Below are 18825 nucleotides of genomic sequence, written 5' to 3'. Positions count from 1 at the left end.
TTTTTCATTCCTGGTCTCCTCTGGGACAGTTCCTATTTCTTTATCACGTAATTCATAATTAGCCTTTGTCTCTCTGTCTTTTTTTCCTGTCTCCCCTCTCTTTCCTCTTTTTAACCTTTTCCTATCGCTCTCACCCCACTTCTACGTTGTGCTGCACTCCTTCCTTGCTTCAGAGGCCTGTTAATTCATTTGTTATCAACCTACTCCTTAATTAACATGCCCCTCTGCCTGATTCTCTGCTATCTCTGTTACTTTGTCTGGATGTCTTCCTCTTTCATTACGATTTTCCTTCTTTCGATCCTTCTCGTTTTTTCAGCAGATAAATTTCAGCGTGGCTACCCGTCTTCACTTCAGAGCCTCTATTATCTGTAGTTGTACAATTTGTCTCTCTGAAAACAACGAGATGGACACGTAGAATCATTTTGTGTGCCCATGTGTGCTGTTGTTGTTTTGCAATGTGTGTGGCTTCATAGGAGGGTCACATTACTTACAATACTGCAAGTTTCCCCATTTGCCCTTTTAATCCTTCTCATCCAGCCTGCATCTCCCATCATGCTCCCAACTCTACATGCTGCTCCCCAAGACATTTTTACTTAGTAAATAATTGTATAATTGTTGATATTTGTCATTACATGCTGTGTTAGAGCTGTTGCAATACATCACTACATACGAGTAAGTTCAGACACACGTTTGTGATGTGTTCATGTTTGTCTTATAGTGGAAAAATTCTTTAATTCTACAATATTATGTCAGCAACAGTCAACTGTGGCCTTGTTTCCCTCCAACAAATCATCTTATAAACTGATTTTATAAATATAAACTGATTTTATAATCTGTGAAGGTTTTTTTATTTTTCTTGAACATTTCACAAAGTAGCCCTTCTAAATGAATGCACGCATGTACCATTAAAGGCCATGTCGCACGTATTTAACGTCTTGGTTAGCAACACAACTTCAAAGTATTCATGATTGTAAGTCTATCCGCGTGCATGCTGTAGTAATTAATTGTTGCTCCTTTGCTTTAACTGTGCAACAAATCTATTTTATTCACAAAGATGATCAACAGTGCACATCAATCTCTCTCTGTTTTATTAGCTTGCTGTCATTGGTGCTGCCACAGAGTGCATTTTAAAAACATATTTTGCTCTCCTTCACTTCAAATGTGCAGCAAGGCTGTTAGCACTTTCCGCATAAATAAGTTTTTCTCATCACCATGGATGTTTTCTTCATGCTCATAGAGACAATACTGGTGTTGCCAACCGAACGGTCCCCATAAAAATGGGTCCGCCCTGCCTCCAGTGCACATGCATCATTTGGGACCAGAGCAGCACGTCTGAGTCTGACTCTCTTCACCAAATTGATCAAAGGGAATAATGTGATTATTAACCATCAGATGACAAAGTAAAACCTCTTAAATCATTCTGAAGTCAGTTTTAAGCAGAAATGAGGCGATAATCAGTGAGTTGCTACTGACGCACTGAAATGACGTAGGCGCAGCAGCACGTCTTGCTGCTGGCGCCCTCATCATTTTCTCTGTCTTTTATTATGAAATAATGCTGAATTTATGTGGAAATGATTGTTGCAGAAAAGCTTCAGATATCTGTCTCTGAGATAGATGATGACTGGAGGCAGTTTGAAGCAGAAATGAGGTGATAATCGGTGCAGCGCTGCTGACGCTCAGAAATGATGCTGCTGTGATAATTATGATAATAATAATAAAAGTATTTTAATGAGCAGCACAGTGGCTTAGTGGTTTGCACTGTTGCCTCACAGCGAGTAGATCATGGGTTTGAGTCCCACCTGTGGTCTTTTTGTGTGGAGTTTGCGTGTTCTCCACATGTTTGCGTGGGTTCTCTCCGGGTGCTCCGGCTTCCTCCCACATCCAAAGACACGCAGGTTAGGTGGACTGGGAACTTTACACAAGAAATTGTCCGTAGGTGACCATGCTGGTGTGAATGTGTTTGTTTGTTTGTCTCTGACAGACTGGTGTCTTGTTCAGGGTGTACCCTGCCTTGCGCTCAGTGACCGTTGAGATAGGCTCCAGCCCCCCGCGACCCTTAATGCGACTAAGCGGTTGAAGATGAGTGAGTGAGTGTATTTTAATATGTTGTTCAATCACTATTACTACTCTGAAATGTCCTAGTTTTATTACTACAATGATGCACTAAGTGGAATTGATGTGTCACAGTAAAAAACCTGCTGACTTCATTTAAAATAAATAAATAAATAAAAACATTAAGGAGCATCTTGGACCAAAGTGTTTTTTTTTCTAAATGTATGGCAGAGGTGTTCAGCTGTTACTGACAGGACTGAGCGGAGGTGAGGCACAGACAGAGGCTGGACACAAATATAGGCTCACAACAGGACGTATGAGTAAAAAGGATGGTTTTATTCAGGCCTGGGTTCAATAACAGGAAGGCAGTCCGCGGAGCAAAAGCACCAGGCAGGGAGAAGACAGAGGACGTGGTCAAAAACAAGCAGGGTCAGTACACGAGTGAACAGAGTTATCAGGGCTGAGGCAAAAGGCAGGATCCGGTACACAGAGCAGAATAAAAAAACACGGCTTGGCATAAAGAGGACGAGAACAAAGTGCTGGTAAGTGAGAGAAGTCAGCAAACGAGCAGGGAGGAAGTGAACTGAAGCAGTTTAAATATAGGATAATGAGGTGCACGTGGTGGAGGACAGGCCTGGAAGGGGGCGTGGACAGGTGACAACTAAGAGGGAAAAGAGACACAAGAAGGCGGTGACAAATGGGCAAGGAAATGACAAACGAATGGGGCGTGGCCAACAGTGATGAGAAAGTGCAGGTGCAGAAAGAGAGTGCCGTGATCAGAAGAAGACAGTGATAACAATGAAGCTGGGAGTGAACACATGAGAACTGAGAAGAGTGCAGACACGGAGGAGACGAGGACAGGATGAGACAGACAGGTGAGCAGTGAAGAGAATTACAGACAAGACAACTAAAGATCATACAAAGAAAACATGAACAAGAATCTAAACTTGAACAGGACTGAAAAGCAAACCAGAAGATGATAAACAGAATAACAGGAAATTCAACACTACGACAAAACTAAACTGGAACAGACAGACAAAAAATATAAGAAAACCAAAAACTAAGTGATAACAAAACCTGACATCACAGTACGACATAACAGAAATGAAAACAGCAAAAAATAGGCAAACAATAATTGGTTTATCATTTAAACCATGAAAACACAGACTGATAGAACAAAACTAGAATGGAACTGGAACATGGCTGAAGAATAAAAGTAACAAAGAAAGAAAGTGCCAAAGCAAAAATAGAACATAGAATAAACACATGATGAAAATGGCAATTAATAAAACAAGGCTGGGCAGAAGGAGCAGAACCAAATAAAGAGGGAAAATAAGGACTGAAGCCTGGAACTGGGCCAGGCATGACAGTTACGAATGTATATTGGCTTGACTTTAATGCTTTTGTGTCTGTGAAAGTGTACTAAGATTATATGACACCTAAATAGATCCATGTCATTTGATTGGTGGATTATATGTCATGTGACAAACATTATTTATCCCACTGTATCAGTGATGTCACTGTTGTGCATTTTTATTCTGTTTACCGAGTATTTTTTGTTCCAACATTTTCTTAAACATGTTTCCATAATACAAAGAAGCAAAATCGGACAGTGCCGTCATTGTAGCAGTGTTCCCTGGTCAGGGGCGGATCTACTGGGGTGGCAACTGCCACCCTAAAAATAGCTCTTGCCACCCCAGTTGCCACCCCAATCAGAAGTAGATGACATTTTTTTCAAAAAAGGGACCTCGCAAATGACTTTAACCGGCGAAAACTGTGCTCTCTGCCCCCCGTCTGATGTGACGCCAAACTTTCCCTAAAAGACACGACGACACGCCAGCACACATGGCTGGCAGGAAAACTTTGCGGAGAAAGAAATATAAAATTGATACATTCACCAAGTATAAATTAATAAACAATGAGGAATAAGTTTTCAGTGGTATTTTTATTAGGGTGGAACCTCTTGTTTCGTCGTTTCAGGTGAACTGAAATCAAACTGTGACTGTCTAGCGTTGGGACCAGGAAGCAGAGCTGTGGTCTTATACACCTCTCTGCAGCTTCTCTCCCCCTGCCGTCCCCTCGTTGCCCCGTCCCCGTGGAGACGGTGCCTGCTCCCAGGCCTCCAATAATCAGCAAAAATGTATTTAAGCATAAAAATTCAAAAAGAAAAAATAATCTAGCACCTTCAATTGCACCACAGACTAAAACAGTTAAATGTGGTCTATTAAACATTAGGTCTCTCTCTTCTAAGTCCCTGTTGGTAAATTATATAATAATTGATCAATGTATTGATTTATTCTGCCTAACAGAAACCTGGTTACAGCAGGATGAATATGTTAGTTTAAATGAGTCAACACCCCCGAGTCACACTAACTGTCAGAATGCTCGTAGCACAGGCCGGGGCGGAGGATTAGCAGCAATCTTCCATTCCAGCTTATTAATTAATCAAAAACCTAGACAGAGCTTTAATTCATTTGAAAGCTTGTCTCTTAGTCTTGTCCATCCAAATTGGAAGTCCCAAAAACCAGTTTTATTTGTTATTATCTATCGTCCACCTGGTCGTTACTGTGAGTTTCTCTGTGAATTTTCAGACCTTTTGTCTGACTTAGTGCTTAGCTCAGATAAGATAATTATAGTGGGCGATTTTAACATCCACACAGATGCTGAGAATGACAGCCTCAACACTGCATTTAATCTATTATTAGACTCTATCGGCTTTGCTCAAAAAGTAAATGAGTCCACCCACCACTTTAATCATATCTTAGATCTTGTTCTGACTTATGGTATGGAAATAGAAGACTTAACAGTATTCCCTGAAAACTCCCTTTTGTCTGATCATTTTTTAATAACATTTACATTTACTCTGATGGACTACCCTGCAGTGGGGAATAAGTTTCATTACACTAGAAGTCTTTCAGAAAGCGCTGTAACTAGGTTTAAGGATATGATTCCTTCTTTATGTTCTCTAATGTCATATACCAACACAGAGCAGAGTAGCTACCTAAACTCTGTAAGGGAGATAGAGTATCTTGTCAATAGTTTTACATCCTTATTGAAGACAACTTTGGATGCTGTAGCTCCTCTGAAAAAGAGAGCTTTAAATCAGAAGTGTCTGACTCCGTGGTATAACTCACAAACTCGTAGCTTAAAGCAGATAACCCGTAAGTTGGAGAGGAAATGGCGTCTCACTAATTTAGAAGATCTTCACTTAGCCTGGAAAAAGAGTTTGTTGCTCTATAAGAAAGCCCTTCGTAAAGCTAGGACATCTTTCTACTCATCACTAATTGAAGAAAATAAGAACAACCCCAGGTTTCTTTTCAGCACTGTAGCCAGGCTGACAAAGAGTCAGAGCTCTATTGAGCTGAGTATTCCATTAACTTTAACTAGTAATGACTTCATGACTTTCTTTGCTAACAAAATTTTGACTATTAGAGAAAAAATTACTCATAACCATCCCAAAGATGTATTGTTATCTTTGGCTGCTTTCAGTGATGCCGGTATTTGGTTAGACTCTTTCTCTCCAATTGTTCTGTCTGAGTTATTTTCATTAGTTACTTCATCCAAACCATCAACATGCTTATTAGACCCCATTCCTGCCAGGCTGCTCAAGGAAGTCCTACCATTATTTAATGCTTCAATCTTAAATATGATCAATCTATCTTTGTTAGTTGGTTATGTACCACAGGCCTTTAAGGTGGCAGTAATTAAACCATTACTTAAAAAGCCATCACTTGACCCAGCTATCTTAGCTAATTATAGGCCAATCTCCAACCTTCCTTTTCTCTCAAAGATTCTTGAGAGGGTAGTTGTAAAACAGCTAACTGATCACCTGCAGAGGAATGGTCTATTTGAAGAGTTTCAGTCAGGTTTTAGAATTCATCATAGTACAGAAACAGCATTAGTGAAGGTTACAAATGATCTTCTTATGGCTTCGGACAGTGGACTTATCTCTGTGCTTGTTCTGTTGGACCTCAGTGCTGCTTTTGATACTGTTGACCATAAAATTTTATTACAGAGATTAGAGCATGTCATAGGTATTAAAGGCATTGCGCTGCGGTGGTTTGAATCATATTTGTCTAATAGATTACAGTTTGTTCATGTAAATGGGGAATCTTCTTCACAGACTAAAGTTAATTATGGAGTTCCACAAGGTTCTGTGCTAGGACCAATTTTATTCACTTTATACATGCTTCCCTTGGGCAGTATTATTAGACGGTATTGCTTAAATTTTCATTGTTACGCAGATGATACCCAGCTTTATCTATCCATGAAGCCAGAGGATACACACCAATTAGCTAAACTGCAGGATTGTCTTACAGACATAAAGACATGGATGACCTCTAATTTCCTGCTTTTAAACTCAGATAAAACTGAAGTTATTGTACTTGGCCCCACAAATCTTAGAAGCATGGTGTCTAACCAGATCGTTACTCTGGATGGCATTTCCCTGATCTCTGGTAATACTGTGAGAAATCTTGGAGTTATTTTTGATCAGGATATGTCATTCAAAGCGCATATTAAACAAATATGTAGGACTGCCTTTTTGCATTTACGCAATATCTCTAAAATCAGAAAGGTCTTGTCTCAGAGTGATGCTGAAAAACTAATTCATGCATTTATTTCCTCTAGGCTGGACTATTGTAATTCATTATTATCAGGTTGTCCTAAAAGTTCCCTAAAAAGCCTTCAGTTGGTTCAGAATGCTGCAGCTAGAGTACTGACGGGGACTAGCAGGAGAGAGCATATCTCACCCGTGTTGGCCTCCCTTCATTGGCTTCCTGTTAATGCTAGAATTTAAAATTCTTCTTCTTACTTATAAGGTTTTGAATAATCAGGTCCCATCTTATCTTAGGGACCTCGTAGTACCATATTACCCCATTAGAGCGCTTCGCTCTCAGACTGCGGGCTTACTTGTAGTTCCTAGGGTTTGTAAGAGTAGAATGGGAGGCAGAGCCTTCAGCTTTCAGGCTCCTCTCCTGTGGAACCAGCTCCCAATTCAGATCAGGGAGACAGATACCCTCTCTACTTTTAAGATTAGGCTTAAAACTTTCCTTTTCGCTAAGGCTTATAGTTAGGGCTGGATCAGGTGACCCTGAACCATCCCTTAGTTATCCTGCTATAGACTTAGACTGCTGGGGGGTTCCCATGATGCACTGTTTCTTTCTCTTTTTGCTCCGTATGCATCACTCTGCATTTAATCATTAGTGATCGATCTCTGCTCCCCTCCACAGCATGTCTTTTTCCTGGTTCTCTCCCTCAGCCCCAACCAGTCCCAGCAGAAGACTGCCCCTCCCTGAGCCTGGTTCTGCTGGAGGTTTCTTCCTGTTAAAAGGGAGTTTTTCCTTCCCACTGTGGCCAAGTGCTTGCTCATAGGGGGTCGTTTTGACCGTTGGGGTTTTTCATGATTGTTGTATGGCCTTGCCTTACAATATAAAGCGCCTTGGGGCAACTGTTTGTTGTGATTTGGCGCTATATAAGAAACAAGTTGATTGATTGATTGAAGGATGGACACATCAGCCGACAAAACTTTCTTTGTAGCTAGACTTCAGCTTTACTCGTGTCTTTCATAGATATTAGGGATGTTTCGTCCAACCTTAAAGTCGTGTGATGTTAACAAAAGTCCGTGCACGCGTGCAGCAATGTACGCTTTTTAGGTTTCACTTTCATTTCATAACGCAACAGTGGACAGTGGACTTTTTTATTGCTGAGGGGAGAAAACACTTTGTTGTGGATTTAGAGGAACATTGGAAACAAGAGGAGAGGACAGAAGGATGGACAGAGGACAGAGGGATGAGCAGAGGACAGAAGGATGGACAGAAGACAGAGGACAGAAGGGTGAACAGAGGACAGAGGGATGAGCAGAGGACAGAGGGATGAGCAGAGGACAGAGGGATGGACAGAGGACAGAGGGATGAGCAGAGGACAGAGGGATGAGCAGAGGACAGAAGGATGGACAGAAGACAGAGGACAGAAGGGTGGACAGAGGACAGAGGGATGAGCAGAGGACAGAGGACAGAGGGATGAGCAGAGGACAGAAGGATGGACAGAGGACAGAGGGATGAGCAGAGGACAGAAGGATGAGCAGAGGACAAGCGCTGATACACACACCCTTGAGGTGTGTTTCTGTGAGTCTTCAGCTCAGGTAAGACTCATACAGCTTCTCTGCTGTCATTTGATTTGTTGTTTTCTACTATAGTGGTGCAGTTTAGCTTAAAGGGCAATTCTGTGGTAATGGAATTACAACAACAGCAAAATCTGGACATACTGCGTCTAACGATGACAGATTAGCTCAGATCGTAATTCCCTTACCGTAGAATTGCCATAAAATTTCCATAACAATCATTCAGTTTGTGATAAAAGCATGAAATTTGGCACAAATATTCTAAATTAACTAATATTTATTTTCAGATATGGAGGCATCCTGGAGCTGACCTCTAATGAGCTACAGGGGTCAATAAAGACTTACACAGGGGTCAAACTTTAACAATGCTCCAATCATATTTAAAAGTATACCACATTATTTATCTGATTACACAGCTTCCAAAAAGGTATAGTTTGGACTATCTATGACTAAATGTTCTGAAGTTATGGGGTAAAAACAGCAAATATGGTGACAAAGGTCAGTTTCAGTTTGTACAGGGGTCAAATGTTAAACTTGCTCCAATTTTGGTAAAAAATTATGCAAATTATTGGTTTAGTTAATAGTATTTTAAAAAGGAATAGTTTTCACCATCTGTCACGCTAAGTTATCATGTTACGAGGTAACATATTGTTGTGTGGGCCGCTGAAGAGGAGGTACTGCTGGCCCACTACCACCAGAGGGCGCCCTCTCGTGCTTGGAGTGCGGGCTCCAAGCACGAGAGGGCGCCAGACCCAGAGGAAGTGACAGCTGTCACTCATTACTCCAGCTGTCACTCATCTACACCACCATATAAGCCGGACTGCAACTCCACCTCCCCGCCGAGAAATCGACTACCAGTACTAAGGTAATTTCTCTGCTAACTGACACATTGTGTAACCAACTGAACTTCTATTGCAGCCATTTTCCTGAAGTGTTGCCTTGTCTGGAGGATTGGCGTTTGGTGTGACAGTGACGGCTTCACCTCGCACCCCATCTCAGATAAGTGGTTGATCAGGAGCTGCACGAGTGTGTGTGATTTGGAGGTGGAGGTGCTCCCTCCTAACGGTGTCTGGACTATAGATTACTGAGTGTGCGGACTCACACTCACACATCATCTTTCTGTTTTCTGCCAGCAGTACCAGGGTCGACAGCCGAAGACAGAGGCCACCTGGGGACTCGGGACTTGGCGGCTCCGGTGTTCTTCAGGCCGTTGGTGGTGGAGGCCGTGTGGGACGCGGCTTCTCTCTCGTCGGGCGTCTTCTATCTTCAAGCCTGCCCACACGTCACCTGGTGTTTATTGACTGTGAAAATTACGACACATTTCGTTGTGTATTATCACAACATTAAATTGTTACCTTTTGGCTTACTCATTGTCCGTTCATTTGCGCCCCCTGTTGTGGGTCCGTGCTACGACACCTTCCCAACACATATGTCACATGTCATAGAATCCAATGGACGTCAACCTTGTTTGACCTTTACTTTGGAGACCAAACATTCAACAGTAAGTAAGTAACTTTAATTTTTCACCTTTGTACAAACTGAAACTGACCTTTGTCACCATTTTTGCTGTTTTTACCCCATAACTCCATAACATTCAGTCATGGACAGCCCAAACTATACATTTTTGGAATCCTTATGATCACACAAATAGTGTGGTATAGTTTTCAACATGATTGGAGAATTTTTATATTTTGACCCCTGTGTAATTCTTTATTGACCCCTGTAGCTCATTAGAGGTCACCTCCAGGATGCCTCCATATCTGAAAATAAACATTAGCTAATTTAGAATATGTGTTCCACATTTCATACTTTTATCACAAACTGAACTATTGTTATCTGCTGCACTACTACAGCAATGTTCATTTTGTGATCATGAAAACACAATTTACAGATCTATGACGCCCATTGGAGCACTTGAAATTACCATTCCACTCATGCATTTTTTACACACATTGTTTATAGTTTTTTCTATATTGGTCTGCAAAAATGTTGTTTTAATATTACATGAAAATTGGTCCATGGCGCAAAAAGCTTGCGGGCTGCTGCTCTAGGCTATATGAAACTTGGACTCGTGACGCTATAATCCAGATTCCTGACCTATAATAGCATAATACATAAACATTACATTGCCACCCCACATAATAGTGCCTGCCCCTGCTTGCCACCCCATGAATTTATCTGTAGATCCGCCCCTGTCCCTGGGACATCTTTAGTGGTTGTTGAAGTGGCAGATGAAGAATTATTTTTATTCATAAGTTTTTATTGCAACTTTTCGTTGGATTTAAGAAAGCAGACATATCCACACACAGTTTTCCTCCAGTTTGTACTCTGAGAAGAAACACCTCTCAAGTGTTAAGTAAAATGTCAATAAAATAAATAAAATGACTCAGATCTGTTAAGGTATCATATAAAACAAACAATGAATATTTTCCATTTGTGCAATGGAAATAATATTTTCATTTCTTGAAAAATGCACCATTCAACTTCACTGACACCTTGTTAAATGATACATACCACAGAATGAAGCACCAGCCAAGTTGAATGATACATTCTGTTTTTCATAGAATGAAAATATTCTTTCCATTGCACTCATAAACATTGACTGTGTCTACAAAATACAAGAATCAGATCAGTACTTTGTATCAACAGATGCTCAGCACTGAATGACATCATGTCATTATGACATCAGTAGATCCTTAACTTAGAAGTTAGGTTTGGTCATGTCTGGGAGCATGCACTGGTGCCACATATAGCTGCATCCACCACCCCACGGATCCCCTTTGGGTCCGGGATGGCAACCACTCAGGCAAGTGGTCTATCCCATAGTTTGGATCGACACTGCACAAACCCTCCATGATGTCACCTATAGGTTTTTATGAAATGTCACAGTCACAGTCAGTCAGAGCTGCGTGTCGTCAGAGCGAGCTGCAAAAAGTTTGTACCTGAGTTTTCAGAGGTGGTGTTTGTAGTTGCCATCTGCCACGCCGGTGTTTGCCAACCCGGACAGTGGGAATACCACCTCAACCGGCAACTTAGCCCCGCGACTGGACAGCAACAACGTCCGAGGCCCAACGTGGTGAATTCACTGAGGCCGCGCGCTGCGTCATTAGAGCCGCGCGTCACGAGTGCCGCTTCCCCGAGGCCTCGTGCAGCCACCGCGGATCCATCAGCGCGGAAACACCGAGGCCGCGCGGCACCAGCGCAGTGCAGATCCATCCCGGTGACAAACAACGCAGGCTGTTAACATCGGCGATTGACAAGCTGCCCATAAGCCGACCATGGGGCCTAAGAAGGTTCTGACAGCGGAGGAAGGTGACGATATTAAAAAATCTCTGGACTTTCTATCAGAGGAGATTTCTGTTGTGAAGCAGCAACAGAAATCAATCATGGATCTGGTGGAGGAGGTGAAGGCATTACGGCTCCAGAACGCCGAGAAAGACCGGCATCTGGTGCAGCTGGAAAATAGAGTGGCTGAATTGGAGCAGTACACCAGAATTAACGATGTCATCATCACAGGTCTTCACATCAAACCACGGTCCTACGCACGGGCGGTAACAGATGAGAGCGGAGGGGATCCCAGTGAACAGGAGGTCAGCTCTGTGGAAAAACAGGTTGTTGATTTCCTCCTATCTAAAGGTATAGAAATGGATTTAAATAACATTGAAGCGTGCCACCCTCTGCCCCGGAGAAATGACGGTGATAAACGAACCGTCATCATGAGATTCATCAACAGAAAACACAAAACAGCACTGTTAAAACAAGGAAGAAAACTGAAAGGGACAAACATATTCATCAATGAACATCTCACCAAACGGAATGCCGACATCGCCAGGAAAGCACGCTTCTTAAAGAAACAGGGAAAAATCCAGCACACATGGACTTCAAACTGTAAAATATTCATCAAACTGAACGGATCACCAGAACAAGCAAAAGTCATGGCAATAAGGAACATCGAGGAGCTGGACAAATATGAACAATAGGTATGAGGACTCAAACACATCACAGCACCATGATGCAGACTGGAGCAACCCACTCATCCACATCATCTACACCCGGAGACAAGAGAGACATAATGACTAAGGATAATGATCCGTTTATTTCTGCCCAGGAGCTCTGTCTAGATACATTTAATTATAATAACTCTGCTAACCACCCCTTCGAATCTGAAAATGATCCTGATACCTTTTTCAGTGAGAATATTGTGAGACAGTGCAAATATTTTACAGAAGAACAATTCAAAAATGATAAAATCAATGCCGAAAATTTTTCAATTATACATTTCAACAGCAGAAGTCTTTCTCGTAATCTGTCCACTATTAATGATTGTTTGAAAACATCCAAAAAACGTTTTTCAGTTATTGCAATTTCAGAAACATGGTTAAATGAGGATAATAAAGATCTGGTATATCTTGATGGTTAATAGGCAGACGAGAAGGGGCAGAGGCATTGCATTGTTTGTAAGGTCAGATTATAACTGTAAACTCATTAACAACATGTCATTTTCAGTGGACAACATCATGGAATGTGTTACCATAGAAATGACATCTATAAACTCCAAAAACATAGTTGTTAGTTGCATTTACAGAGCTCCTGGGACAAATATTGACACCTTTGAAGACATTATCTTAGGAATGTACAACAAAATCAACAGAAATAAGCATTTATTTGTCTGTGGAGATTTCAATATAGATTTTTTAAACCCTCACAATCATCCACAAATTACCTCATTTATAAACACCTTGTACTGTTTAGGACTGTTTCCAACCATCATTCATCCTAGCAGAATAACTATGGACTCAACAACTCTCATTGACAATATTTTAACTAACGTTATATCCGGTAATCTTAGTGGGGGACTACTGGTCAGTGATATCAGTGATCACTTGCCAGTTTTCTCAGTCTTTGCATTGGAGGGTTGTTGTAAGTATCGAAGCAATATCAAATTCATGAGTAGAAAAGTAACACCTGAAACAATTGATAATTAAGGGAGGATTTATCAAGTCAGAATTGGTCAGATGTTTTTGTTGATGATGTTGACAGGTCATATGATGCTTTCATCTCCATTTTTTCCAGTTTGTATAATAAACACTGTCCATTTGTTGACAAAATATATAGAAATCAATATAGCAACAAACCATGGATAACTAAGGGACTTCAGAGGGCATGTAAAAAGAAAAACGTACTATATAAACAATTCATAAAACTACGAACTAAGGAAGCTGAAAGTAAGTATAAAACATATAAGAATAAGTTAATCAATATCATGAGACTCAGTAAAAAAATATATTATAATGAGTTACTTGTCAAAAATAGAAATAACATCAAAAACACATGGAACATATTAAATGAAATAGTAAAAAAGAATAGAGTAACTAGAGATTATCCTTCATTTTTTCAGAGTAACAACTACATCACGATTGATAACGATGAGTCTATTGCTGAACACTTTAATGAATACTTCGTTAATGTGGGTAAAAATCTTGCCAGAAAGATTGACTCATCAACTAATAACTTCTGGGTAAATAATTCAACGTTTAACAAATCTGTTTCAATGTTCATTGGTGGTACTCATGAAAGGGAAATACTTGATCTGGTTCATGGTTCAAAAAGTAAGAAATCGACTGATTTTAATAATTTGGATATGGCTTTATTAAAAAAAGTTATTGATTGTATAGTAAAACCGTTCAATTATATTTGCAATATGTCACTAAGTACTGGTAAATTTCCTTCTCAAATGAAAATAGCCAAAGTAATTCCTCTGTTTAAAACTGGTGACAAACACACATTTTCTAATTATAGACCTATATCACTCCTGCCACAATTTTCCAAAATTTTAGAAAAAATATTTGCTAAAAGATTAAATGATTATTTACTGAAGCATAACATCATTTGTGAAGAACAATATGGATTCAGAAGGTCTCGAACTACATCACATGCTTTGATGGACTTTGTGGAAAGTATAGCAACTGCAATTGATAATAAACAATACACAATAGGTGTTTTTTTTTGATTTACAGAAAGCGTTTGACACAATTAACCATGGAATACTATTAAGTAAACTGCAGAAATATGGAATCAGAGGTCTGGCATATGAATGGATAGCTAGTTATTTACAAGGCAGATTTCAGTATGTTCAATTCAATAATACAAATTCTGAACTCAGGGATGTCACATGTGGGGTGCCGCAGGGCTCAGTGCTGGGTCCTTTGTTGTTTATCATCTATATAAATGATATAAGTTGGGTGTCGAGTTCACTGAGATGTGTCCTTTTTGCGGATGATACAACTGTGTTCTGTAGCGGTGAAAATCTTGAACAGCTTCTGGACATAGTGGAGAAAGAACTGGAAAAATTTAAGGTTTGGTTTGACGCTAATAAGTTGTCACTCAACCTTGGGAAAACTAAATGTATTATATTTGGAAATAAACAGGCACCCAAATGTAAAAAATTTAACTATAAACAATAAGGAAATTGAGTTAGTAACAGAGAATAAATTTTTAGGTGTTATAATTGATAATAAACTTAGCTGGAAACCACATATAAATTATGTGAAATCAAAATTGTCAAAAACTATAGCCATTTTGTATAAAGCCAAAGACCTACTGCCGCAAGAAGGGTTACTTACTTTATATCATTCTCTGATGGTACCATATATGACATATTGTGTTGAGTCACGGGGAAACACTTACAAATCAAATACCAATCCAATATTCCTTTTGCAAAAACGAGCCATACGAATCATCTGCAATAAACAATATCGTGAACCAACTCATTCTCTATTTGTGTCTTTAAATTTATTAAAATTCATTGATTTGGTCGATTACATTACAATTCAAACTTTATTTCGAGCGAAAAACCAAGCCTTACCGAGACATGTCCAGAGTCTGTTCAGATTGAGGGAATTCAGATATAGTTTAAGAGGTTGTGCAATTTTTATGAAACCACCAGTAAGAACAAATGTAAAGGGTTTTTGTGTGTCTGTGGTTGGGGTGAGGAAATGGAACAAATGTTCAACAGAGGTTAGAATGAGTAGTACCTTAGTGAGATTTAAGAAACTACTCAAAAAGAACATTATGTCTAAGTATCATAAAGAAGCAAATATAATTTGATTTATATGGAATGTTCAATTTATAAGTGGGACTTATTGTATATTTGAATGTGTGGGTATGTATATGTGTATGTAGATATATAGATATGGGTAGGTGTATATGTATATAAGTGACTGTGTATATGTATGTATATATTTATGTTTGTAAAGTATATACGTATGTATATAGGTATATGTGGCACAGCCCAAGCAGAGGGTCACCCCCAAGAGCCTGGTCTGCTTGAGGTTTCTTCCTTATTGGGAGTTTTTCCTCACCACAGTTGCCTAGTGCTCACTCTGGGGGTTGGTAAGGTTAGTCCTTACTGGCGTAAAGTGCCTTGATTCGACTTTCTTATGATCTGGTACTATATAAATATAATTATAAGTGAATAGTATATTGATGTGTATGTCTGTGTGTCGACATGTAGTAGTGAATTTATATTTATGTAAATATGACTGATTAGAATTGTTGGACTTGTACTAGCAGGGGTGGGCGCTAATAAGCTTTGCTTCAGCCCACACCCTTTCGGACTCACTAGTTTTGTCTGTGTTTGTTTGTGGAATTGTTCATTTTTTTTCTATTTGAATATTTTGTGTGCCGAATTTAAAAAAAACTTTGTCACTTTGTCACTTTGTCAAATGTTGGTTTGAAGAGCAAAAAGTGATGCTCTGGGTATCACCATGTTGTAATACTTATGCTGCCTATGTCTTGGCCAACCCATAAAGAGGAAAAGAGTTGGAGCGTGGGCAAAACTCTGCATAACCTGGATGAGAAGAATGAAACCCAAACATGCCTCCACCTCAGAGGTACCGTACAAGCTCATGCTAACAGACTAACATTGATTCAGGTATTTTGCTAATGTATATTTTGGGCCTGGACAGAGTTTTTCATGACTGTGTCCAATAACAAGTGACAAATTGAATTTCATCATACTGCCATGTATGTCACATTATGACCTGCTATCAGTTGTGCTTTTACTCTTCATACATTACCCACAAAACATTATCCACCCCAACTGGCAAAACTTTGGATTGTCAGTGCAGTTTAGCTCTTGTTATCCATTTGTAAATCAGGCCCCTAGTCTCAATATGGCACCTCATCACCTTTGTATTTCCCAATTGTAAAACAATACAGAGAGAAATTTCTTGAAATGTGTTTAAACGACATTCAGAATTCCTCTTAGTCTTCCATCCATCCATCCATCCATCCATCCATCCATCCATCCATCCATCCATCCATCCATCCATCCATCCATCCATCCATCCATCCATCCATCCATCCATCCATCCATCCATCCATCCATTTTCTTCTGCTTTATCTGGAGTCGGGTTGCGGGGGCAGCAGCTCAAGCAAAGCCGCCCAGACCTCCCGATCCACACAAACCTCCCTCTTCAAACAAGGAATTATGTAAGCAATGTGTAACAAACCAAATGTGACAACAAGCACTTTGCTTTCTGATAATGTGGTTTGGGCAATCTCGGCTCCTAGTGTTCTTCTGTGGTTGGACATATACTCGTTCGCATAGACAACTAGCTGCTTTGGGAACGTAATTATACACAGACTTGTCTATGGACTATGTGTGTTACTGGAGGATTCCACCAGCAGGCATACCAACGTACTCAGATCATGTACAACTTTTCTGATCTCTTCCCAGCTGTTCTGACAAACTTACACATAACTTCTCCTTAAACTTTCCACCATTGTTTGTAACTGCTGCTGCTTCCTGTTAGTTTCTGTGGATGTGCTCAACTAACGTGCCAAACAGATGCAGAATAGGTGAAGCAGTCATCATGCTCATGTGAATGCATCATTGAAGTAAGTACAGTTGCAGTCACTATCAGCATTGTTCAGATGCTGTCTTCTGTGTTTCACAGATAAGACTTTAGGCCTTATCTTCCACTTTCTTGTGGACACCAAAGCAGTTATGGTTTTTTAATACCAGTGCTCCCGTCATATCAGTTACAAGCTGAATTGTGTTCTTCTGTGTGCTCTTGGAGGTGTTGGTCTTAAAATGAAGTGTGGTCAGGTGCTGTTGCATTAGCATGCTCTGGCAGCAGGATACCTTGGCACAATAGACACCAAAAAAGATGGTTTAAAGTTAATAAAACAACCACATAACATGTTATGATAAAATTTAGGTCAATAACAATGATCAGTTGTGGACATTTATACTCTAAGGACAGACCTAGCAGTCTCCTACACAGCAGAAATACAGAAGAAGGTTTACAATTTTAGCTTACACATCACAGTGCACAAACATTTCCGACTGCAAACTTTTGTTTGGGATCCCAATGGTGAAGAAAGTGCTAGAACTGGGGAAAAAGCTACTGTGAAAGTGAAGCTGTGTCATCCTCTAAAGTTGAGGAAACTCCAGACAAAAAGGTTGTTATGTCCGGCTTGAAGACATAATGGATGAAGAACAAATGCACACGACAATGTTATTGAACTGAACATTATATGTTGTGTTGATACTTATAGTCTGATGACAGAGACATGGAGACTCAGATGTGCGAACAGAGAAAAAGAAAACTTTGCTGCACTGAAGCAACGTGCATTTGCACAAGGAGAAACAGACACACCCCTCTGAGTCGACGTCAGTTTGGCAATGCTGATGTTCGTTGTGGTCCTGGAAAAATTTTGAACATGCTTAAAATCTTTAACGTTCATGCTGAAATGCCAACAATAGTTGAACTCCGCTACCGCCATGGCACCCTCACTAGTACGCCGTTACTGCTCCCTTCCCTTCTGCTGGCTAATATCCAAGGTTTGACTGGATTCAACACTTCCACTGGACCCCTTGGACGTGAAGAAATATGAAGAAATGTGAAGGGATGTGTGGAACCTGTCTCGACAATGCACCAGTAGCAAGTGTATCTAGTTAAACTGTGCTGTGTGACTCAGTGGACTGTTCCTAAATGTTGAGGTCCATCAATACAGCATCGCCCTCTGCTGGGCTACATTGTCCTGTATTAAGAAACGGGAAACATGGACCCCTGGGGCACGGGCGTCGCTGCCGTTTCACAGGGATTTTTGTGAATCAGCCTGCATCGGCCGCTTCACATCATAGTGTGAACGGACCAAAGAGGTTATATATGAGAACTAGAGTCCACAGTCCCAGTGCTTTTTTTAAATTATGCCACAAAAGTATCAAACTTACTGGCTCCTACACATTCTGAAATATTAGTGTTGAAAGTTACATGGATCTGATCTGTTCCAGCTCCACTGCTGATGGAGCTGCTGCTGTGTTCAGCGCAGCGTGGCTCCTAAAACCATTACAATGCATTTATATATATTATATTTTTACACAATTATCTTTTATTGACCGAGTTTCATTCATGAAGTCAGTGGTGTGTGTGCACATCTGTGTGTGAGTGGTGTGTGTAAGTGAAGAGTTAATGGTCAGTGTCCTCGAATAAATGTGTGTGGAAAATTATTTCCCGCTTTACTTTTTTCTTTCTTATTTTTGATTGTAAACCTTTCTTACACTTATAAAACACAACAAAAGCATATATATTATGAAAGCACAGGTTGTCCTGGAAAAAAGAGACATAAAACTTGATTGTAGG

The sequence above is a fragment of the Thalassophryne amazonica genome, chromosome 11, assembly GCF_902500255.1.
Source record: "Thalassophryne amazonica chromosome 11, fThaAma1.1, whole genome shotgun sequence".
Taxonomy (NCBI): Eukaryota; Metazoa; Chordata; class Actinopteri; order Batrachoidiformes; family Batrachoididae; genus Thalassophryne; species Thalassophryne amazonica.
Note: the sequence above shows the minus strand (reverse complement) of the source record.